Consider the following 25,625-nt stretch of genomic DNA (forward strand, 5'->3'; position numbering starts at 1 on the left):
TACTTTGAAGCGTTCTTGTTTCTTAGTGTGCGAGGCTGACCATTCGGCAATCTCATTAACATTCTATCATTAATGAGCTCGAGGAGATCAAAGGATTTTGTCCTGATTTGATAACCCTCACATCTATCATCCAATCACAAAGTTTATACAAATTAGACTGTTAGGAAAACATTTTAGTTAATACATGAATTTGATTGGAAACATTCTAACATTGGGCATTCTGATGTAATACATTTTAATGTAAATATAAACAATGGACGTGGGGTGTCACGTAGAGTAGGCCAGAAGGCTAAACTGGATAACCTAACCTCTATCAAAATAAAAAGATGGCGGAGCCGCAAAAGTTCTTCTGTGCAAAGGTGTTTATTTACAAGTGATTCCGGAACAAAAAACAACAGTACTGCCATCAACGTCTACCTTATGGGACAGCTTAAAAACAATGCTGCCCCATCCACAGCTCAATCCAAAAATGCCTCTCCATGACTGAAAGAGAGGCTCCTTTTGTAGGGCTAGCCCCTCCCCTCAGAACAATTAACCCTAATTAATTAATCAATTAACAATACAAACCTACATTTTCCATGAACTAAACATACTAAAGGATATACATTGCAACACGGTTTTAACCAATATCACAACATAACATTTACAACATTACATCACTACTGACAATATCTTTCAATATGCCCATATGCATTAATGAGCCATTTGGGACAGGCACTATAAAGCCAACCCAATTCCCTTAGCTCGGGTCCTTTTCCAGCATACCCGGAAGCTACAGAGATGGAGAGAGAGAACAGAACAAACAAACAATGCGCTCATCCACAACCTTGATAAGTATAATAATTATTGTATCTCTCAAATATGAACATTGACAAGTGTGAAATGCATGCACCAAGACAGAAGTTAATTTGTGTGTCGACCCACATTGTTAACTTATCTTATAATGGAGCAGGGAGAAGTGATGAATATGTGTGTGCGTTAAAGAACCAAATGCTGCCCGCGGCCAGTGACGGACTTCTACGTCACAGACGTGGGGAGAACAGAGGATTCCCTTTAATTCCATTGTTACCACCGGCCAATGTGATCACATCACACCAGAGAAGCCCTTGCCATTCAAACTTCTCTGCCAGTTCATTGTGAACACCCTTGCCAAAAATCAGGCTTCTGGCAAACAGTATTGGTAAATCTTTGGCCAAGTCCATGGAGCATTATTTTCCAGAGAATGCATAGAGCCCCAAGCTGATTTTCCCTTTTATACCATTGATATAATTTAACATTTGCCGGTAGGAATGTGTTCAACATCCACTGAAGTAGCTAGCAAGTTTATTAGCTACAGTAGTTGTTGTGGTAAGCAAACAAACATACTAGCTAGTTTAGCTAACCAAATCATCTGTCCAAGCTTGTTACTATGAAAATCAAAATCAACAATACGAATAATAAAGTTTTCTTTCTGCTTTAAAAAGCAGCTCTAACAAAACATTTAAGAATGAACTATAGCCATTGGATTCTACCGTGGCGATATACTGTGCGTTATAGGGAATTATACAACAGGTGGGTCAAATTCCAAATTCTGATTGGTTAAAACCGTAATCCAGCCGGTGTCTATTCCACAAGTTACAACTGGCTAAATCTATGACGTTAAAATGCCTATTTACTCTGTTCCATCTGACTGCGCAATCCACAATCAGCCCAGCCAGGCCATTTATGAACTTGATCTCCACTTTAAAAAGCATCTAGACATTATCTCACATACATTTTAGACGAACATTTTGTTTTCAACAGAGGAGATTTTTTTCAATGTTCAAATTCGATCTCCAGCTGTCCCATAGTATTGAACGTGTTGAGAGTTGGGACTAAACAGACAGGCAGGCAGCCATTTGAAATCATGAATCAGCTGGTATATCAGCTGGTATATATGGATATATACAAAGAAATGTCAGTTGAAAAAAAGTATAACAAAAACGAAGTTCAGCTAGTTTGCAGTCTTTCCAGCTTCAGTTTGAAGTGTTTGTGTTAGCTGTGTTGTTGTCTAGCTCCTCTGAACAACAGTGTCCTAATGAGTGAGCACATTTTCTATGCCTGGCGAAGTCGCGCATCATTAGCTCATTGTTATGAATGTATCCAAATAAATGTCATTAGAAAAAAGCTGAAACAAATACAAATGCAGCTACTTTGCTGTTAATCTAACTGCACTTTTTGATGAAACTGTAAGTCAGCCGTAGTTGGCTAGCTAGAATAAGTAATAAGAACAATGCCTGCCAATATGGCAATATAACATTTAGAATGAACGATTGTCCATAAATACAGAACAAAAAGACTGAAAGACTGGGTCGCGTCTCTGGCAACCGAGCCGATAGAACGAACAACCAGCTAGCTTGGGTAGCAACCTTAGATTTGTATCTTGTGGAAGGATGAAATAGTGTAAATAAATTCATCAAATATGTCAATAATTATTTGAATATGTTGGAAACCCATTGTATAAAAGTGATAATGCCCTCGAAGCTGGTGTTTGGAGAATATATTGGCATGGTTTGCCGGACCTCGACTTTGTCTCTGGCCTAACAATACCCGTGCCAATATATACTGCAAACACCGGCTTCTCAGGCATTATCACTTAAATAATGTACGTTTTGAATGCCTTTCAAGCTAATAAGAAATTAGTATTCAACAATGCCATGGTATAAAGCATTACTCTATAATGTAGCCTAGGCCTACTTTCTGATCGACTACAGCCAAGATTTGAAGATGAGCCTAGGTATTGAATAAGTTTTTAGGAAAGGAGAATTGTGATTTGTCAGTGTCTGAGACGTGCTGGTGGCTTTGATTGATGGATCCTTTTAAGGTGTGTCTGTGTATGTATGTATGTGGGTGTGTGTGTGTGTGTGGTGTGTGTGTTCGCTTATTCTCTCTATGTCGATTCAGAAAGTTTCCTCAAGTAGCCTGTCATGGACTCCATCTACTAATAAGAGAGGAGGGACAAATAATGTAACTGAAATAAGCATAACACATTTTTATTTATTTGAGCAAGTCAAGATGATCAGCATATGTGTGATGAATGACGTCAGGTGTCAGTGTTGTGTTTCTTGCCTTTCCTTAATGGGATTCAACTGAAGCAAACCTAGCTCGATTAAATGTTTTTATTTTATTTATTTCTTCTTTATTTAACCAAGTAGGCCAGTTGAGACAAGTTCACATAAATAAACGTACAGTCAATAACACAATAGAAAAGAAAAATAGAAAAATCTATGTACATTGTGTGCACATGCAGAAGAGTAGGGAGGTAAGGCAATAAATAGGCCATAGAGGTGAAATAATTACAATTTAGCATTAATACTGGTGTGATAGATGTGCAGATAATGATGTTCAAGTAGAGATGTTGGGGTGAAAAAGATCAAGAGGGTAAGTAATAATATGGGGATGAGGTAGTTGGGTGTGCTATTTACAGATTGGCTGTGTACAGGTACAGTGCAGCTGGAGACAGCTGGAGACACGACCATTCAGACAGCTAGCGGGCCGGGGCTAGCAGATGGGCCTTCGGGGGACATCACAACGGAAGAGCCAGTTGAAACCCCCTCGGACGGTTATGTCGGCAGACCAGTCATGACGGATCGTCTGGGCTCCGTATCGGCAGTAAAAGGGTCCAGTCCCATTGGCAAAACAGATATTGTAGCTCAAGAATTAGCTGATGGACCCCTTCAGCTAGCCTGGAGATGGGCCTAGCTTGAGGCTAGCTCCAGGCTAACTGGTCCTTGCTTCGGGACAGAGACGCTAGCCAGGAGTAGCCACTTGGATAGCAGCTAGCTTGCTGTGATGATCCAGTGTAAAGGTTCAGAGCTTGCGGTGGAATCCGGCGATGTGATAGAGAAAATCCAGTCCGATATGCTCTGGGTTGATATCGCGCTGTGCAGACTGGCAACAATTGACCGGGCTGAGGCTGGCTGATGTCCGAGTTAACGGTGATGACCGCTAGCAGTGGCTAACTGAGTACTAGCTAGTAGCTAGTTAGCTGGCTAGCCTCTGATGGTGGTTCCGGGTTCTAAAGTGTAAAAAATAGCAGATCCGTACCACATTGGGTGAGGCGGGTTGCAGGAGAGTATGTTCAGTCCGTAGATGGAAATTGAGATATAAAAATATATAAAAAATATATATGAAGAAAAATATATATACATGTGCGTTCACAGGGGAAGGACCTGCGTTCCACCGGTCATCTGAAGTCATTCTAATTCTCCGGTTGGAACGTTATTCAAGATATATGTAAACAACATTCTAAAGATTGATTCAGTACATCGTTTGACATGTTTCGACTAACTGACTGTTACGGAACTTTTGGACATTTCGTCACGTTATAGTGGACGCGCTTTGTGACTTTGGAATTGTTTACCAAACGCTAACCAAAGTAGCTAATTGGACAAATCAAGCATTTATTGTGGACCTGGGATTCCTAGGACTGCATTCTGATGAAGTTCATCAAAGGTAAGGAAACATTTATCATGTATTTTCTGGTTTCTGTTGACTCCAACATGGCGGTTAATTTGGCTAATGTTCTGAGCTCCGTCTCAGATTATTGCATGGGTTGCTTTTTCCATAAACAATTTTTTAAATCTGACACAGCGGTTGCATTAAGGAGAGGTATATCTATAATTCCATATGTATAACTTGTATTATCATCTACATTTATGATGAGTATTTCTGTTGAAACGATGTGGTTATGCAAAATCACTTGATGTTTTTGGAACTAGTGAATCTAATACGCCAATGTAAACTCAGATTTTTTTATATAAATATGAACTTTATCAAACAAAACATGCATGTATTGTGTAACATGAAGTCCTATGAGTGTCATCTGATGAAGATAATTCAAGGTTAGTGATTAATTTTATCTCTATTTCTGCTTTTTGTGAATGTTATATTTCGCTGGAAAATGGCTGTGCTTATTGTGGTTTGGTAACATAACATAATCGTTTGTAGTGCTTTTGCTGAAAAGCATATTTGTTGGGATTAACAACAAGATTACCTTTAAAATGATATAAAACACATGTATGCTTTAGGAATGGTAATTATGAGATTACTGTGGTTTGAATTTGGCGCCCTCTATTTTCACTGGTAGTTGTCATATCGATCCCGTTAGCGGGATTGCAGCCATAACAAGTTAAGAACAAATTCTTATTTGCAATGACAGCCTACACCGGCCAAACCTGGACAATGCTGGGCCAACTGTGTGCCGGCCTATGGGACTCCCAATCACAGCCTTGATTTGAACCAGGGAGCCTGTAGTGACACCTCTAACACTGAGATGCTGTGCCTTAGACCGCAGCACCACTCGGGAGCCCAATCAATAATTACTTCACCAATTACTAATTTCTGAAGCATGTTTTATGCAGCAAATGTCACTTGGTTAAGAATAAGCTAATTCAATTAAGTCAATTCTATTCATGATGGACAACAGGTGAAATCCAACTTGAAGTCAACAATGGGCTTTGATTGCCCCTCTTGGGGAGTGCTATAAACAGGGCTTCCCTCAAACTGAATGGCACTCATGGTGTAGTGTGCTGCTGGATGGGCCCTAATGCCAATACGATGGGCCCTAATGCCAATACGCCTACTCGCTGCTGATACAAACTGCACTTGGGAGAGAGAGAGAGAGATATGAAGGCCCTGCCAAAACTAGGAACAGAGAAACAGCTTTACCACAGAGTGCAGTGCAGTTGCTCCTCTCAAACAAACGCTCCTGATTCCACCCAGACAAACCTCCACTGCGCTGGCTGGCTGGTCCAGTACTCACGCTTTACAACAGGAAAGGTGTGTTGCAATCAGTGGCATTTGGACTATACAATGCACTCTACTCTACTCAATGGTCACATGGTTCTTTATGTCATGTTCGCTTTGTTTTACACCTATCAGGCTTTCTTTGTGGGGTACTTTGAACACTAAAGTAGTCACTTTTGTAAGCTTATAGTAAGAAAACTACACCAAACTACAGATTCCTGGTCATACTAAGCACAATTAATTGCTGAGGACCTCCAAACTATATATACTTGTGTAATACCTGTCACTCGAGCATTGTAGTGCTGAGCGATTAACTGAAATTGTGGATATTTTTGACTGACATTGGTTAAATTATTTGAATCCCATTTTGTTCGTTTTTTCTTCTTCTGTGAGCTCGATGCCAGTTTCTCTAGAGATTAATCAGAACAAACCCGAACTAGGCGATGGAGTTGTAGTTTCCAACAGGTCAATAATTCTACATAGTTCAGTGCAGAAAACGTGGACATTGACTACAATGACCATAACCCATTGCGCGCTTTATCTTTCTGTTTGACACAGACAAGGAGATGGAGAGAAAAGGAGAGCAGTTGCCTCTCGACGTACCTCTACCTAAAAATACATTATCTAAGTGATTGACATTTGGTATTCAGCAGTCATAAAATATGCCTTACTTTGAAGAACTAATACAATAGTGATTTTGTCAGACAGCATAGGCAGCAGCTGAGATGATGACTTGGAATGAAATAATAAAGTCAACAAATTAAACAAATATACACAACAGCTGAAATGTTTTATTTCAGTAATGTGAATAAATTATAGTTAAAAAGTCATAAGCAGTAATGGGCAGTCACCACCATCATGGCACTTGGATTCATTGTTTTGTTCTGTGTTGTTACAGCTTTCAACCGATATAATGCATAGCGCATTTAATGTTTGGAAAAATATATATAATCGAACCTAAAACCAAACCGACCTCAAAAAGCACTAATTGCTCAGCAGTAGTGCATTAAAACCTATGTGCATAACCTTAAAGAAAGACTAAAAGGATTATTTCAAATGTGGTCCATTATTACTGCTCAGACAGAGTGTGTCAGATCGGAGGGCCTGTTGTCCGGACCTCTGGCAGTCTCTATGGGGGTGCCACAGGGTTCAATTCTCGGGCCGACTCTTTTCGCTGTATACATCAATGATGTAGCAGCTCTTGCCGCTGGTGATTATCTGATCCACCTCTACGTAGATGACACCATTCTGTGTACTTCTGGTCCTTCTTTGGACACTGTGTTAAGACAACTCCCAACAAGCTACAACGCCGTACAACACTCCTTCCGTGGTCTCCAACTGCTCTTAAATGCAAGTAAAACTCTTCAACCGATGCTCTTCAACCGATTGCTGCCCTCCCCCGCCCGTCTAGCATCTCTACTCTGGACGGTTCTGACTTAGAATATGTGGACAACTACAAATACCTAGGTGTCTGGTTAGACTGTAAACTCTCCTTCCAGACTCACATTAAGCATCTCCAATCCAAAATTAAATCTCGAATCAGCTTCCTACTTCGCAACAAAGGATCCTTCACTCATGCTGCCAAACATACCCTCATATAACTGATTATCCTACCAATCCTTGACTTCGGCAATGTCATTCACAAAAGAGCCTCCAACACTCTATTCGGCAAACTGGATGTAGTCTATCACAGTGCCACCCGTTTTGTCACCAAAGCCCCATAAACTACCCACTACTGCGACCTGTATGCTCTCGTTGGCTGGCGCTTGTTTCATATTCGTCACCAAACCCACTGGCATTAGGTCTTCTTTAAGTCTTTGCTAGGTAAAGCCCCGCCTTATCTCAGCTCACTGGTCACCATCGCAGCACCCACCTGTAGCACGCACTCCAGCAGGTATATTTCACTGGTCATCCCCAAAGCCAACTCTTTGTTTGGCCGCCTTTCATTTCAGTTCTCTGCTGCCAATGACTGAAACGAATTGCTAAAATCACTGAAGCTGGAGTCTCATATCTCCCTTTAAGCAATCATTGCACCTGTACACAGCCCATCTGTAAATAGCCCACCCAAATCCCTCATCCCCGTGTTGTTATTTATTTTTTGCTCCTTTGCACCCCAGTATCTCTTCTTGCACATTCATCTTCTGCAAATATATCATACCAGTGTTTAATTGCTAAATTGTAATTATTTCGCCACTATGGACTATTTATTGCCTTACCTCCCTAATCTTACTACATTTGCACACACTGTATATGGTCTTTCCTAAAAGAAAGAGCAATGGCAAGATCAAATGTGTTTGGAAGTGTTGGCACTAAATATTATTATTTTGCAGTAACTTATGCTGTATTTGACAAAGGACTGTGACAGATGCTGAAAGAAAAGAATAATGGCAAATTGTTGTGGACCATTAGCAGAATGTTTGAATTCAACAATGTTTTTCTTTGACTTTTCACCCAACCTAAATATGCTGAATTCTGAAACATTGTCTAGGCTATTTCCCAAAAAATCACATTCAGTTAAACTTGAAATACATAACCTATTTATTTACTTGACAAATAAGCCCAGTTAAATTATTAGATGCACATGGTAATTTGTTATACGGCTACTTCAGGAATATGAACCAATCACTGCCAGAAAAGGTGAGGAATTTATTCTGCAATGGTTGTGAAAATAAAATAAATGGGAAATGCATTCCTATGTCTAGTTACTTTAGATTCCAAAACAAAACACAGATATTTGCTCTTCTCACTAATGGCAAAAGGCTGCACCTTGTTATTATGTTTTCAGGTTTTTTATATATGAATAAGTGTGTCATCATATCCCCCAGTTGTACAAAATACTTAGGCCTATACTTGCCTGTTTGCAATAGAATACTTCAACCACTAGAAATTGTGCCTACGCATGGTCTAAAGCAGGGCTCTCAAACCCTGTTCCTGGAGAGCTACTATTCTGTAGGTTTTCAATCCAACCCTAATCTAGCTCACCTTATTCTAATAATGAGCTGATTTATAAGATGAATCAGTGTAGTTAAAACTGGGGTTGGAGTGGAAAACCTACAGGAGGGTAGCTCTCCAGGAACAGGGTTGGAGAGCCATGAAGTTTGAATGGAAGTAAGGACATTCTTATGCCACGTTCCGTTTTTATAAATGCCAACTTTTGTTGGAAAAACGGGCGCAAGCATGTTTTAGAGTATATTTTTTTACATGCAACGTTTTTAAAGGAGGACCCTGGTTCCTGTGTTTTAGAACAAATGCTGGAAGTGTGTCTAAGAAAAAAAGAGCATCACCATGGAAACAAGGAAACGTTCATACCTGGAACAACACATCCAGGCTCTCCAGCTACACCTAGTCGGGTTCAGCGTCTGTAGATCAGTGAAGAGTAAAACCTTTTGCCACTTGAATAATTCTGAGCATGTCAAATATTCCCAGATGTTAACAGGGTCTGACAGGCAGAGTTCCTTTTGGCACTGTTTTAAAATGGAATTAAAACAAACAACAACCCCCCACTCATTCAGAGTGTACTGTACAGCACACTGCAAAAGTATTCAGACCCCTTGGACCCTTGGATTTCTTCACATGTTGTGTTACAAAGTGGGATTAAAGTGGATTTAATTGTCTTTTTTTATTTTACAATCTACACAAAATACTCTAATGTCAAAGTGGATAACTAAAGCATAACTATTAAAATCTGGCTTAACAAATAAAATAGAATCATAAAGAAGGGGAGTGATTGGTAGATGGATAACAATAACAAATCAGACATTTAGTATCTCTTTAAGCATGGTCAAGTTAATAATTATGCTGTGGATTATGTATTTAACCACCCAGACACATCAAAGATACAGCAATTCTTCTGAACTGATCTGCAGGACAGGAATTACACTGCTCAGGAACGTTGCCATGAGGCCATTGGTGATTTTAGAAACAGCTACAGAGTTCAATGGTTGTGATTGGAGAAAACAGAGGATGGATCAACAATATTGTAGTAACTCCACAATAATGACCTAAATTACAAAAATACAGAATAAAAATATTCCAAAACATGCATCTTGTATGTAACAACACACTAAAGTAATACTGCAAATAGAACACACCAAAGGAATACACATTTTGGTCTAAATTAAAAGCCTTGTTTTTGAGAAGGAAAATCCAACAAAACACATCACTGAGTAACATCCTCCTTATTTTCAAGCATGGTGGTGGCTGCATCATGGTATGGGTATGCTTGACATCAGCAAATACGGGAGAGTTTTTCAGGATAAAAATAAATGGGATGAACTCAGCACAGGAAAAAATCCAGAGGAAAACCTGCTTCAGTCTCCTTTACACAAGAGACCGAGAGGAATTCACCTTTCAGCAGGACAATAACCAACAACAGAAGGCCAAATCTACACTGGAGTTGCTTACCAAGAAGACAGTGAATGTTCCTGAGAGGCCAAGTTACAGTTTTGACTTAAAGCTGCTTGAAAAGCTATGGCAAGACTGGAAAATTGCTGTCTAGCTATGATCCCCAACATCTTGACAGAGCTTGAAGAATTTTGAAAAATCATAATGGGCAAATATTCTACAATCCAGGTGTACAAAGCTCTTATATCAAATCAAAGTTTATTTGTCATGTGCGCCGAATACAACAGGTGTAAACCTTACAGTGAAATGCTTACTTACAGGCTCTAACCAATGGTGCGGGAAAAAAAAGGTGTGTGTGTGTGTGTGTGTAAGTAAAGCAATAAAACAACAGTAAAAAGACATTTGAAAAAAGAGTAGCATGGCTATATACAGACACCTGTTGGTCAGGCTTATTGAGGTAGTATGTACATGTAGGTATCGTTAAAGTGACTATGCATATATGATGAACAGAGAGTAGCAGAAGTGTAAAAAGAGGGGTTGGCAGGTGGTGGGACACAATGCAGATAGCCCGGTTAGCCAATGTGCGGGAGCACTGGCTGATCGGGCCAATTTAGGTAGTATGTACACTGATTGTACAAAACATTAAGGACAAAACAGCCTCAATTCTTCGAGGCATCGACTCTACAAGGTGTCGAAAGCGTTCCACGGGGATGCTGGCCCATGTTGACTCCAATGCTTCCCACAGATGGCTCAACTTGGCTGGATGTCCTTTGTGTGGTGGACCATTCTTGATACACACTGGAAACTGTTGAGAGTGAAAAATCCAGCAGCGTTGCAGTTCCTGACACAAACCGGTGCACCTGGCACCTACGGCCATACCACATTCAAAGGCATTTCAATATTTTGTCTTGCCCATTCACCCTCTGAATGGCACACATACACAATCCATGTCTCAATTGTCTCAAGGCTTAAAAATCCTTCTTTTAACCTGTCTCCTCCCCTTCATCTCCACTGATTAAGTGGATTTAACAGGTGACATCAATAAGCGATCATACAGTAGCTTTCACCTGGATTCACCTGGTCAGTATATGTCATGGAAATTGCAGGAGTCCCTAATGTTTTGTAGATTTAACCAAGAAGACTCAAAGCTGTAATCGATGCCAAAGGTGTTTTCCAAATGAAATGTATCCAAGGAACTGAATACTAATGCAACAACTTTATTTTGGTTGTTTAATTTGTATAATTCTTTCTTTCTTTTTTTTTACTTCCACTTTGACATTACAGAGTATTTTGTGGAGATTGTTGACAAAACATTTACAATTAAATAAATGTTAATCCCACTTTGTAACACAATAAAATGTGAACAAATCCAAGGGATCTGAATACTTTTGCAAGGCACACACACACACACACATTAATAACCACATGCACACAAATTCACAGTTGCACAACCCCGCACACACGCTTTCACTAAATGAAGTACATTTCATCTTTTTATGAGATTTTCTTGATTTACTCATTATGGTCGAACTTCCAGTTATTAAGACTCTTTTTTTTTCTTTTACAGAGCCACATCACACATATTGATCTTGACCCAATTTTATATTACCTCTTCTAATTGAAATCCAGTGACAAAGAAAAATAAAGAGCTTGTAATACATTGTCTTCTGCATCTAGCACTGCACCAATATCCCAATATCCTCAAGATAAATGAGTAGTTCAATATCCGATTTTGCTGAAAATGTCATTTTACAAGGGAGGTGCAATCATGAAACACTATTAAACAGGTTTTTTTTGTACAGGAGACAGAAGAGGAAATATTTGTATTTCTATTTGTTATTATATTTGTATGAATCTCAAATCTAAGCTTTGTTCTTTTCCGCTAGACATGACTAAGTTAACACCTTACGTATACCCTATTATTTCTCAACATTTTCCTCTAGACAAAAATATATATTATTAAGAACATTTAAAAATAATAACTAATAATTTGCCTAGTTGAACTGCAAAAAGACATAACAACCATGATAAAAAAATCTAGATTATAATAATAGGTCCATATAACCCTGTTGTTGTCAACAAGCAGATACAAGATACAAGTTTGACATATGGTAACCCCAGCTGACTGCATGCGAACCAGGGTGATGACTTACCTTGCAGAGCATCAGGAGGAACATAGCATTGGACATACTGGAGGGATTTTTCGCCTTTCCGTAGTGCACAGACATCCCTGGCAACTAAGGGAAAAGTCGTCTCCTTTCATACTTTGACAGTGGGGGGGCACGGGATTTGAGGGAGAGGGCTGGCTCGTCTTCCAGGCTGTCCAATTCGAGGTCTTCTTTCATCAGATGTCGTACCACGCGGCAGAGCGTTCCCTCCCTGAGTTGCATCTCACTGGTGACCAAGTTCGCGCTGTCGTCAGTTTCTCCTCCTCAACCTTGACGAGCCGGAGCTGGAACAGTACTGCTCTCCTCTCCACTCCTCTTCTGATGGGGAGATGTCAGGTTGAAGAGGGGAGTCAGATGATGAGCAGATGAGGAGGGAAGTGGTTTCATGTGTTCAATTCAATCTCCCCTCTTTTTGCTTTGCAAACCCCTGTTGATTCCACCAAAGACTTAAGTCTTCTTTCTCATATCAGAGTACTGTACACGTCAACCATAAAATACATACTATACCATACAGTCTCCTTTAAAAAAAAACTAACTCACACTGTCAAACTTTGGCTCATACGTCTTAGCAAATTTGCAACAGTTTCAGCTGGCTTTTAAATTTTAAGGTAAAAAAAACCCCATTCAAACAAGCATCAACTTCAACTGATTTCAGACAGTGGATTTCCCTCTGTAAATTGTTAGCAATCTAACCACCCTTTTCTTGTTACTCTGCTCCAGTGGCTGTGTTTCCCTAGCTGTCTACTGAACAGTATGTGCGCTGGATGGCTATAAGAGCAGGGGCTGTGAGAGAGGGATTCAGTCTTCTACCCATGCTGACGCTGTCATAGCAGTTGCCACGCTCCAGAGAGAAGAGGCTTCCCCTGCTCCTTCTACCGTGCATATTAATGCAGCCTGGATTGCCTAGCAACCAGCTCAGTGGAGACAATGAACACCTGACGACAAGAAGTGTTTGTGACAGGGGCCAGAATGAGAGGTGAGGGTTTCCTCCACAGTCTTCCCTGTTGTTTTTGAGGGGAGTGAGTGTGTGCTTACGGCATGCATGTGTGTGTGTGTACTCTTGCATGTGTGTGTGCTTACGTACATGCATGTGTGTGTTGGTGTGCCCAATTGACATACTCTGGGATCAGCTGTCAGTCTGACCAAAGCAGGAGCATACATGTACGCGCGCGCGCGCGTGTGTGTGCGCGTGTGTCTCACAACTATGGTTGTGTGGACAGACAGGAGTAAGGTCCTCTCAGAGCCTCCCGGTAGAGCACATCACGGTAGAGCACTTAGCCCTCCTGTCCAAATCCCACAATAGGATCCTCTATAAGGGACCAAAGCCAGAGCCAGCTGATCGAACATGAAATCCAGCAGGATGTAACGTTCCAAAACCAACACAGGACAACACCTCCTAAAGTCAAACACCCCCTCCCATACAATCCCATTACTCCACTCTTCCACTTCGTCTCCAGTTGGAGACAGATAGATACACATGAGCTCATAATGGGAGGATAAGACCAATGATTTCTGGCTTTGTATCTTATACATTGTGATACTAAGTGTGAATCTGCTGGAAAGTATCCCCCTTTCCAAAAGGAAAACGCAGATTCACGCTGTGAACTTATCTGCTCAATAACTCATTCATATTACAGTTACTTCAGTGATTAATATATCTGTCTTACAGTAAAACAGGAAAGTAAACTATCGCTCATTAAAAGCCTCCGGTTTTGGACTTTTGAGGTCCATATCTCTCTCGTTTTTGATCACCAATAACATGTCAAATGTTTTCAAAAATAACATATACTGTATGTTGTTTCACCTCGTTTAATGTGTGTGAGTAACAACAAAAGGAGTGCAGATGGATGGTGAGTATCAGAGGGAATTGAAAGTCCCAGCCATCATTCATCACCATACTGTAAAAAAGCTGTGCTACACATTCCGACACTTCAACACACAAACAGTACAGGTGGAAAAAAGCATCAAGCCCAAAACAAATCCATAAAAATGTTCAAAACCCAAAAGGATAAAGTTGCTTTTGCCTACATAAATCTTTCTTCTTGAAAGCTTTTTTTCCAATTTCGGAAGCCATTTTCCTGTTGACCGGTATTGTTTTTATGGTAGTGAAAATGCTAATACCATATATGTAAGTTAACTTTTTTTAATGAATGTTGTCTCTACCTTACTGATCAAAATCTACTTTCTGCTCCATAAAGTTGAAACAAATTAGATAACTTCATAGTTATCCATGTTTAGTGATCCCTGGCATGATTCGATTTTTATATTGCACAAACTGTACGTCCAACATTTTACATGGACAACATTTCATTACGTAGGGGCCGATGTTAATGCAAATATGTTGAGTGGAAACAAATTGGTTTAAGCTTAATGTTGCTTTGCGCATGAAATGGCCCAGAATGGACAGCAATAAAAATGGAAATGGAAAGGAAACCATTGGTGTGCATAATTGTGTTGCTTATTTACAGTACATATCATTTATTTTTGTCATCTGATGACCAAATCACAGAATTAATCCTGAAATTGTACCACCGTGCTTGATTTCTTTGCTCTTTCCGATGGCCCCACACAGTATGTGTGCTATGATGTAGACATAGGGAATACCGGTCTGAAATTATTATTATTATTTTTGACAGTATATGTTGACCACTGTTCAATTGACAGTGTTTTCCCCCATAGTGTGAATAGGTAAGCAATGCTTTCCCACTGGAACTCAGTCACCTGTCTGTCTCCTGTGTGTTGAAAGGGAAAGGTGGATACCTAGTCAGTTGTACAATTCAATTCCTTCAACGCATTTAACCCAACCCCTTTGAATCAGAGAGGTGCGGGGGGCTGCCTTAATCGACATCCACATCTTTTGTGGGTTAACTGCCTTGCTCAGCGGCAGAACGACAGAATGCAAAGCAGTTTGCATGTGTTTGCAGAACAAAGAAAATGGGACCTTGCCATAGCCTGAACAGCTGTGAGTAGGTATCTCCCTTTTAGAGGAAGTTGAATAGGACACTGCAAACATCAGATTTGACTTGGGAGAAACTAGTGTTACAACGACCGCACAAGATTCATTGTGCAGAGTGAAAAACATTATGGCCTTGATGTGACCGCTATATTGAATATTCTAGGCGTTCACCTTGAGGATGCTAGAAAACAAATAAAATGTTCAGATTTTGTTTTAAATTAAGGGCAAAAGAGTTATAGAGACATTGCTAGTAGGACTAATGAGTTGTCTTTTCATTCGGTTTCTTTCAGCACTTGTGTTCAGACACATCTTTGGCCTTCTGATACGTCACTCAGAGAACATAGCTGTACTGCAATGCAGACTCATCTTTTATTGAAATGACAGGACCTTGTTTCCTGCACAACATGTTCACTACAAACTCTAACACACCAGCTGCTTTACTGCTTTAAAAACTCAAACCCTCTTTTCAATTCTGAATTTCATATGAAAAGTGAAAAATACACCAGAGATAAGAAATGTCTGGCATCAAAAACAATATGGGAATGCCAAAAGCAAGGGTCTAAAGGGGAGACTTTCTGGGGCCTCAGAACTTTCACATTGCGATTAAGGCACTTTGGCATCTACTGTAGTTCAGACAGAGTTCCAAGTTAAGTGGGCTTTACGTGTGGTTGTCTCTGGCTCTGGAAGAAGAGAAGGTCATGGCTGCCGTTAATCCTCATAGGGAGGAATATGAAATGACCATATGGTCGTCCCTAAGCTGGAGAGGAACCTTCCTTCCAGAGACCCAGCCCATCCGGATGGTCTCTGTTGCTTGGCCCTGTTGCTAATTGAGATGCCAGGGCAAAGAAAAGGACGATATGAAATTCCAAAGATTTTTTCCCCTGAAGGATGGATGGCTTTTGATCACAGTAAAGGACACTATCGGAGCACTACTGTAGATTCAGGGACAGTGGGGGTTAAGATGGTATCAATAATAAATGACTGGTTATAAGTTGACTGTAAGTTGAGTTTTCAAGACAACGGTTACTAAAGTGCATGATAGCACATGTTTGTGGGCAGGTAAAAGTTTGAAGGTATCGCATGACCTACAAAAATTCTTTAGAAAGATTTCTAATATCCATCTTAAGACTGATTGATGGAGGTTTTCTGCTCTCCGACCAAAAACCTAGCTTCATATTGGCATGGATATTCAATTATGTAATACAATTAGACATAACTTTACCTTGAAGACAGCAGTAAAGTAATCCTCTGTCCAAGCTCAAAATCAGGAATCTGTCTACTTTATATGGACATGGATAGCAGCTCCTTTCAACTAATCGATGATAGAAATTCTAATGCACACATTTAAAATATGAATACCATAAATAGAATTAAAAAATGCATAAAACATTGATGTTTGAGGCAGAATGCAACTGCAGGCTTAATTAAATAAATTACATAATCAGCCTAGTACTCTATATATATATATATATATATATATATATATATATATATATATATATATATATATATAGAGAGAGAGAGAGAGTACTAGGCTATGTCAGGGGTACTGTACTGTGTATGCCTTCTAATGTACTTGCAATGTATTTAACCACTTGAGTGCTGAGATGTAGATGAACCTGGAGAGCTAATCTGTCCTTGGTTGTGGTACTTGATCACTGGTAACTTACGGATAAACTGTGTGTTCGAAAGCTATGACCAAAACCTAAAGTCTGTACATTAATGTCTGTACAAATGGAGGCCTCCTTTAGGAACTATTTATTCTGTCACTAGTGGTTCTTCAATCTTACAATGTTCTAGGTAATGTTGAAGTCTGAAGTTTATATACACCTTAGCCAAATACATTTAAACTGACATTTAATTAATCCTAGTAAAAATTCCCTGTCTTAGGTCAGTTAGGATCACCACTTTATTTTAAGAATGTGAAAGGCCAGAAGAATAGTAGAGAGAATGATTTATTTCAGCTTTTATTTCTTTCATCACATTCCCAGTGGGTAAGAAGTTTACATACACTCAATTAGTATTTGGTAGCATTGCCTTTACATTTTTTTACTTGGGTCAAACGCTTCGGCTAGCCTTCCACAAACTTCCCACAATAAAGTTGAGTGAATTTTGGCCCATTCCTCCTGACAGAGCTGGTGTAACTGAATCAGGTTTGTAGGCCTCCTTGCTCGCACATGCTTTTTCTGTTCTGCCCACAAATTGTCTGTAGGATTGAGGTCAGGGCTTTGTGATGGTCACTCCAATACCTTGACTTTGTTGTCCTTAAGCCGTTTTGCCACAACTTTGGAAGTATGCTTGGGGTCATTGTCCATTTGGAGGACCCATTTGCAACCAAGCTTTAACTTCCTGACTGATGTCTTGAGATGTTGCTTCAATATATCCACATAATTGTCCTCCCTCATGATGCCATCTATTTTGTGAAGTGCACCAGTCCTTCCTGCAGCAAAGCACCCCCACAACATGATGCTGCCACCCCCATGCTTCACGGTTGGGATGGTGTTCTTCGGCTTGCAAGCTCCCCCTTTTTCCTCCAAACACAACAATGGTCATTATGGCCAAACAGTTCAATTTTTGTTTCATCAGACCAGAGGACATTTCTCCAAAAAGTATGATCTTTGTCCCCATGTGCAGTTGCAAACTGTAGTCTGGCTTTTTTTATGGCGGTTTTGGAGCAGTCGCTTCTTCCTTGCTGAGCGGCCTTTCAGGTTATGTCGATATAGGACTCATTTTACTGTGGATATAGATACTTCTGTACCTCTTTCCTCCAGCATCTTCACAAGGTCATTTGCTGTTGTTCTAGGATTGATTCACACTTTTTGCACCAAAGAATGTTCATCTCGAGGAGACAGAACACGTCTCCTTCCTCAGCGGTATGACGGCTGCGTGGTCCCATAGTGTTTATACTTGCGTACTATTGTTTGTATAGATGAACATGGTATCTTCAGGCATTTGTAAATTGCTCCCAAGGATTATTCAGACCTCTGGAGGTCTACAATTGTTTTCTGAGGTCTTGGCTGATTTCTTTAGATTTTCCCATGATGTCAAGCAAAGAGGCACTGAGTTTGAAGGTAGGCCTTGAAATACAGCCACAGGTACTGTGATGATGTGCGTCTCGGTGAGAGGTGTAGGAGTCAGGTGCAGGAGAGCAGGTATGTCTGAGAAGCGTAATTTAATAAGGGACGGAGGGACATACCGACACTAAATGCACATCCAAAATACGAACGAGCACAATAACCACAAGTCTAATCCCGCACGAACTATGGCAGGCAACAGGTTACCCTTATACAACACAGAATTAAACACAAATGAAACCAGGTGTGAAAGGATCACAGACAAAACAAACAGAAAATTGAAAAAGGGATCGGTGGCGGCTAGTAAACCGGCGGACCCCCCGACCGCCGAGCGCCTGCCAGAACAGGGAGAGGAGTTTCCTTCAGTAGAAGTCGTGACAGGTACACCTCCAAATGTACCTGTGGATGAGGATGTTCTCTCCATTGTCTGCTGTATAGTTACAATTCCAAGAATATATAATATAAATTATTCCCTTACTGATCACAACAGCCAAGGGAAGTAATGCTTCATTACATTCAAGAGTCTCAGAACCATAACATTTGCCTATCAGAAGCTTCTAAAGCCATGACATAATTTTCCGGAATTATTCAAGCTGTTTAAAGGCACAGTCAATTTAGTGTATGTAAACTTCTGACCCACTGGAATTGTGATACAGTGAATTGTAAGTGAAATAATCTGTCTGTAAACAATTGTTGGAAAAATTACTTGTGTCATGCACAAAGTAGATGTCCTAACCGACTTGCCAAAACTATAGTTTGTTATTAACAAGAAATTTGTGGAGTAGTTGAAAAGCGAGTTTTAATGACTCCAACCTAAGTGTACTGTATGTTGTCCTTGATAATCGGTGCACGTGACAAATAACATTTGATTTGATTTGATGTTCTTGAGATGGTCTTGATGCACTTGTACTGACCTTGCCTTCTGGATGGTAGCGGGGTGAACAGCCAGTGGCTCGGGTGGTTGTTGTCCTTGATAATCTTTTTGGCATTCCTGTGACAAAGGGTGCTGTAGGTGCTGGTGCTGTAAGAGCAGGTAGTTTGACCCCTGTGATGCATTTTGCAGACCGCACCACCCACTGGAGAGCCCTGCAGTTGTGGGCGGTGCAGTTGCCATACCAGGCAGTGATACAGACCGACAGGATGCTCTCAATTAGGATTTTTTGTCTGCCTGTTTTGACTGCGTTTGAGCCTGTGGAAAATGCGTGAACAAAACAGAGGTTTTTGGATATAAAGAGGCTTTATTGACCAAAAGGAACATTTATTGAGTAAATTAATGTCTTCTGAGTTCAACCATATGAAGGTCATCAAAGGTTAGGGATTCATTTTATCTCTATTTCTGAGTTTTGTAATGCTTCTGCTTGGCTGGTTACTGTTTGTAATAATTTGTTAACTGTGCTATGTTCTCAAATAATCGTAAGCTATGCTTTCGCCGTAAATCATTTAAAAAATCTGACACCATGGTTGGATTCACTAGAAGTTAATCTTTAAACCTATGTAAAATATGTTTTGTTTTCAAAAATGTTATAATGAGTATTTCTGTATTTGAATTTGGCACTCTGCAATCTCACTGGATGTTGGCCTAGAGAGGTTAAGAATTACAATTTGTATTACATGTTCTGAATTTGCAAAACATACAATATGCTTTGAATTTGTAAAACGTACAATATGTTACGAATTTCGGAACGTATTATATGTTATGAATTCTAGATCGGTGGCTAACATTAAATAGCTTGCTAACGTTAGCTAGGCTAGGGGATAGGGTTAAGTTTAGGAGTTAGGTTAAAGGATTAAGGTTATGGTTAGGGGAAGGGTTAGCTAACATGCTAAGTATTTGCAAAGTAGACAAAAAAAATTAAGTAGTTGAAAGGTTGCTAATTAGCTAAAACGCTAAAGTTGTCCATGATGTGATTCAAACTTGCAACCTTTGGGTTGCTAGACGTTCGCGTTAGATGCCCACCCATCCATCCACCCCGACCAGCCACCCTACATTCGTTTTTGTAACCATCTGTCTTATGTAACCATACCAAACGTAATATATCATACTAATTTAGTGTCTCTGGTTTAGATAACTATGTTACGTCTAGTCTATGAGACCAGGCTGCATCTCAAGGGAAAGCGGGAGTCAACTATTAAGGAATATTGCACAAAACAATGCCAACACTATGCAAAGGGACTGGTTTGCAAAAATCTGCTTAATCAGATTCTGTCATGCCGACGTGTAACACTGTAAATACTGAATGTTCTATGTTATGCAATACCGTACCACTACCATACATTCGTCCTTACTATTAGGCAATATGGGTCATTCACGCCGCCATACATGCATCCAAACAAACAAACAAACACGAGGACCAGGAAACGTTTATCAACTATAATAAATAATAAATCATGTCTGTTGTTTCTATAGTTGTTTTTAATGCATTCTGTACATTTTTTTATGATTCTGAGACTCTTGAATGTAATGAAGCATTACTTCCCTCGCCATCCATTGACGATGATGTAGTTGTTGTGTACAGTAAGGGAACCATTTATAATACATATGCTTGGGATTATAACTATACAATAGGCAATGGAGATAACTTCCTCAACACTTGACTACCGCTTGAAGAGAATAACTATCAAAGTTTCGTTGCCCAATTCCTTTCGTTGCCCAAGTCTCATCTGATTGATGACGTTGGAGATGGAGTATTATTTACACCACAGCAACCCGCCCTTAAACAGTGTAATATATGCTGTTTACAATAACAACCTGCAGTGAGGGGAATACATTTGAATGCATTTCCATGAGATTAAAATGTTTTAAGTGTTTATGCGCTGACCCGAGGATGTTCAGATGGGGACTGTCCTCTCTTCCACAGAACGTTTCCAGGATAAAAATGAAAGCTGTTCTGAATGTTCTAGTCGGCCAGGAAGGGGCTCTCGGCAAACACTTTTTATGTGCTCAGCCTGACAGGCTTTTGAAGTAAGTGGTAGAGTCTGAGATTAGGCTGGGAGGATACCAGGTCGGCCTTTAGGGAGAGACGATGCCTGATGTTTATCCTCATCCTCCAACTTTAAGACAACATTTTTCAGAGAAAATATACTACTTTAGAACTACTGTACTGTATACCTGAGTGAACTCTATACCTGAGTGAACTCTATACCTGAGTGAACTCTATACCTGAGTGAACTGTATACCTGAGTGAACTGTATACCTGAGTGAACTGTATACCTGAGTGAACTCTATACCTGAGTCAACTCTATAGCTGAGTGAACTGTATACCTGAGTGAACTCTATAGCTGAGTCAACTCTATAGCTGAGTGAACTGTATACCTGAGTAAGCAAATACAATTTTAAAAAGCTTCACTACAGTGTCATTTAAGAAAAAAAGTGTTAAGTAGAAAATAGAAAATAAAAGTAACAAATAATTTAACAGCAGCAGTAAAACAACAAGTGAGGCTATATACAGGGGGTACAGGTACAGAGTCAATGTGTGGGGGCACCGGTTAGTCGAGGTAATTGAGGTAATATGAACATGTAGGAAGAGTTAGTGAATATGCATAGATTATAAACAGAGAGTAGCAGCAGAGTAAAAGAGTGGTCTGGGTAGCCCTTTGATTAGCTGTTTAGGAGTCTTATGGCTTAGGGGTAGAAGCTGTTAAACAGCCATCACTAACACAGAGAGGCTGCTGCCTACATACAGACTTGAAATCATTGGCCACTTCAATTTATAGATCACTAGTCACTTTAATATTGTTTACATAACTTGCATTACACATCCCATATGTATATACTGTATTTTTATACAATTTTATAACATCATTGCCTATGCCGCTCGATCATCGCTCATCCATATATTTATATGTATATATTCTTATTCCATCCCTTTACTTAGATTTGTGTGTATTAGGTATTTGTTGTGGAATTGTGAAATTACTTGTTAGATATTACTGCACTGTCGGAACTAGAAGCACAAGCATTTTGCTACACACGCAATAACATCTGCTAACCATGTGTATGTGACTAATACAATTTGATTTGATTGCATTTTACCGATTTGAACGCACAGAAATACAGTGACGAGTACCCGATGCCCATTGTGATACCTCAATAAAAGTTAAGGTATCTGTGACCAACAGATGTCTGTATTCCCAGTCATGTGAAATCCATAGATTAGGGCCTAATAAAGTTATTTAAATTGGCTGATTTCCTCAAAGAAACTGTAACTCAGTCAAATCTTTTAAATTCTTGCATGTTGCATTTATATTTTTGTTCAGTATATATGTTCATTGGATTTACGTATGAACTTTTTATCATCTAACACAGATATTGTTTCCATACAAAAAGCATGGTACAGAGAAGGGGAACACACGTGTTGGTACATCTGACTTAGATACAAATGGATGCAAACCCCAAGTCCCTGACGAATGATCCATCTGGTGGGAGATATAAACATATTGAGCATAGGGAATATCTAGCAGTGGGGTTACAGCAACACCATCCTAGATGGGTTATTAATGAAGTATTACAAATTAAATAAGATATCTATGTCTGTGAGTGGACTGCTCTGGTCCGCCCATGGCAGATGATTTAGGGAGTTTAACAAAGATACTCTCTCTCTCTGCCCCTATGTCTCTCTCTCTCTGCCCCTATGTCTCTCTCTTTCTCTCTCTCTCTCTTTCTCTCTCTCTCTCTCTCTCTCTCTCTCTTTCTCTCTCCCTATCTCTCTCTCTCTCTCTCTCTCTCTCTCTCTCAGGGATTACAGGCTGTAGGTTTGGCAATAGTTCAAGCCTCTCATCCAGATCTCCATCCCATCAATACCTCAGTAGGTGGAGTATCGACTCTGGCACTAGAGAGTGGCTGTTTGTGTTTAGCCAGTGGATAATTTGGTAGTTTGAGACTGCATGGTAGATGGAGTCATCCCTCATCAAATCTCTAAAAATGGCGAATAAAAGTATTGACCTGCCATTGAGAGAAGACTCTGCCTTTACAGCAACTGAAATAAAACAACAGTTCTATGAAAATGTTCAACAATACACAGTAATTAACACCTCACTGTTTGAGGTCAACAATTTGAGAACTCGTACATTATCATATTTTTTTTAATAGACACGAACTTGAGAATGATTTTAGGGGTCTCCCCAATGGCTGATTATTTGAACACGTCTTTAGGTGCTCTATGAAAGGCAGAAATGGAATCACCATCTATAGGATGCTCCATAACAAAGCCTGATATAGAATGTGTCCGTTTTGAGACGATAAACGTGTTATTACCAGTGTACTTGACACAGTGCCGAGAATATATGCATGAGTCAATATGCATTATTAAACTAACCTGTTTGAGCTGCTCTAACACGCTAAACAGAGGGGTTCTCCATGTTAATCTACCAGGCATTCCCTCGTGCTGACTGTGCATGTAGCAAAAGTTAAAGGGCTACATTTCAGGTCTCATTTCAGCGCCATGTGCAGCGCTTGCATATTTCGAAGCTGCGAGGGAAAGGGACTCCTGGTTATCTCCTTACTGTGCCACTGTACCTGTTCCTGCCTTTCACAATCTGTCCTCCCTGAAAAAGAGAGTGAATTTCCCCGCTAATATTTCCTTGTATGGCGTGCATATCTAGGTCTCTTCCACTGTCAGAGTATGTAGGCTATTATCCTCCATTGAAAATGATTACATTACATGATTACATTGATAAGACTCACCATCAATGTCGTATGTCCCTTATAGGTTATAATATAAGGTAGAGGGGTAGGTATAACAGACAATACCATTTTTAATGCTTATGATAAGATAATAACATTAATGTCATGTTAGTAAACTGTTATAAAAGCTTAAAGTGATTAATATTGTATATGTTAAATGCAGTGTTGAATATATTCAGCAAGTTTTCAAAGTTGGGAGAGCACTTAAATGGTGATATTTTGACTACTTATCATTGTAATCCTTACCAGTCCCTACCCAAACAGTGTTGTTTGACGGCACAATTTAAACATAATTCTAAACTGTATTTTGAATGTTTATATTGCCTCAGCATAATGTATTGCTTCAGCTAATTGATGAGGAAATATCTTTATTCTCCCTCAATATATAATTAATCTGTCACGCCCTGGTCTTAGTATTTTGTGTTTTCTTTATTATTTTGGTTAGGCCAGGGTGTGACATGGGTTTATTATGTGGTGTGTTTAGTCTTGTTTTTTCTTTTGTAGGTATTGGGATTGTGGTATAGTGGGATTGTGGTATAGTGGGGTTATCTAGAAAAGTCTATGGTTGCCTGAAGTGGTTCTCAATCAGAGGCAGGTGTTTATCGTTGTCTCTGATTGGGAACCATATTTAGGCAGCCATATTCTTTGAGTGTTTCATGGGTGATTGTTCCTTTCTCTGTGTTTGTTTGCACCAGATAGGCTGTTTAGGTTTTGTATTGTTTGTGTTTATTCATTTATTAAACATGTATCAAAATTACCATGCTGCATTTTGGTCCTCCTCTCCTTCACCGCAAGAAAACCGTAACATAATCTCTAATATTTCCAGAAAGTTTTAATTATCTCCAGTGGCATTAAAAACTGGGAGGTTGAAATTCTTCCCACATCTTCTCTCTCCCTATCAGTGCAGAGCTTCTCAGTCTTGAAGCTCAACTTTCTATCTGCTAAAAGTTTTTTCATCAGCAGATTTTAAGAATTCATTAAGATCCTTGGGTCACATTGACTGTCATGTCCTACTCTACTCATTTTTGGAGCCCCATTAGGAGTGTTTATCTACAGTATTTTCAACCACTTTCTCATTGGTTAATGAAACTCTTACTGTTTTCAATGGAATCAATGGAATCATCTCAAACGAAATGTCACTGAATTTCTCCTCTGGTAATATAATAGCTCATGCATGAGGATATGCCATTATGTCTGATGTCAAACAAGAGTTTTACATGGTCTGTGTCATGGGTGCACCTGCGGTACTCCATCCCCGAAAGGAAACAGCACAGTCAGTGTATGCACTGTAAACTACAGCTCCTATTGGTCTATCAGAATGACAAAAGCTGATCTAAAGTATCTTGTAGTGCAAGAAAATGTATATGCATATTAGGGCTGACCCCATTTAGTTGACTGGTCAATTATTTGGTCTGATTCGCTCTTGCCTGAGTGGACTAATCCATTGCGGAGGCCGTGGGGATGGCACACCAGTGTCACCAGTAGTACACAATTTACCGTTAATTACCATAATTTCTCATCTACAATGTTTGTTGGGTTACAGTCATTTCTGTTCATGCATTCGATATATTAATATTACAGTCTTACCGTTGTAGGAGTGAACACGTTTGCAGAGTGCACAACCTTGTGAGGAA

General features: G+C 39.7%; 1 long non-coding RNA gene across 1 annotated transcript; it reads left to right on the forward strand.

Moving 5' to 3' along the window:
• Positions 1-348: 348 nt before the first annotated feature.
• LOC135574358 (uncharacterized) lies at positions 349-24,742 on the forward strand. The gene is made up of 3 exons (XR_010465409.1): positions 349-834; positions 12,999-13,254; positions 23,045-24,742. It is a non-coding gene; the product is annotated as an uncharacterized LOC135574358 (long non-coding RNA).
• The last annotated feature ends 883 nt before the right edge of the window (positions 24,743-25,625 follow it).

This window comes from Oncorhynchus nerka, linkage group LG12 (assembly GCF_034236695.1).
Source record: "Oncorhynchus nerka isolate Pitt River linkage group LG12, Oner_Uvic_2.0, whole genome shotgun sequence".
Classification (NCBI taxonomy): domain Eukaryota; kingdom Metazoa; phylum Chordata; class Actinopteri; order Salmoniformes; family Salmonidae; genus Oncorhynchus; species Oncorhynchus nerka.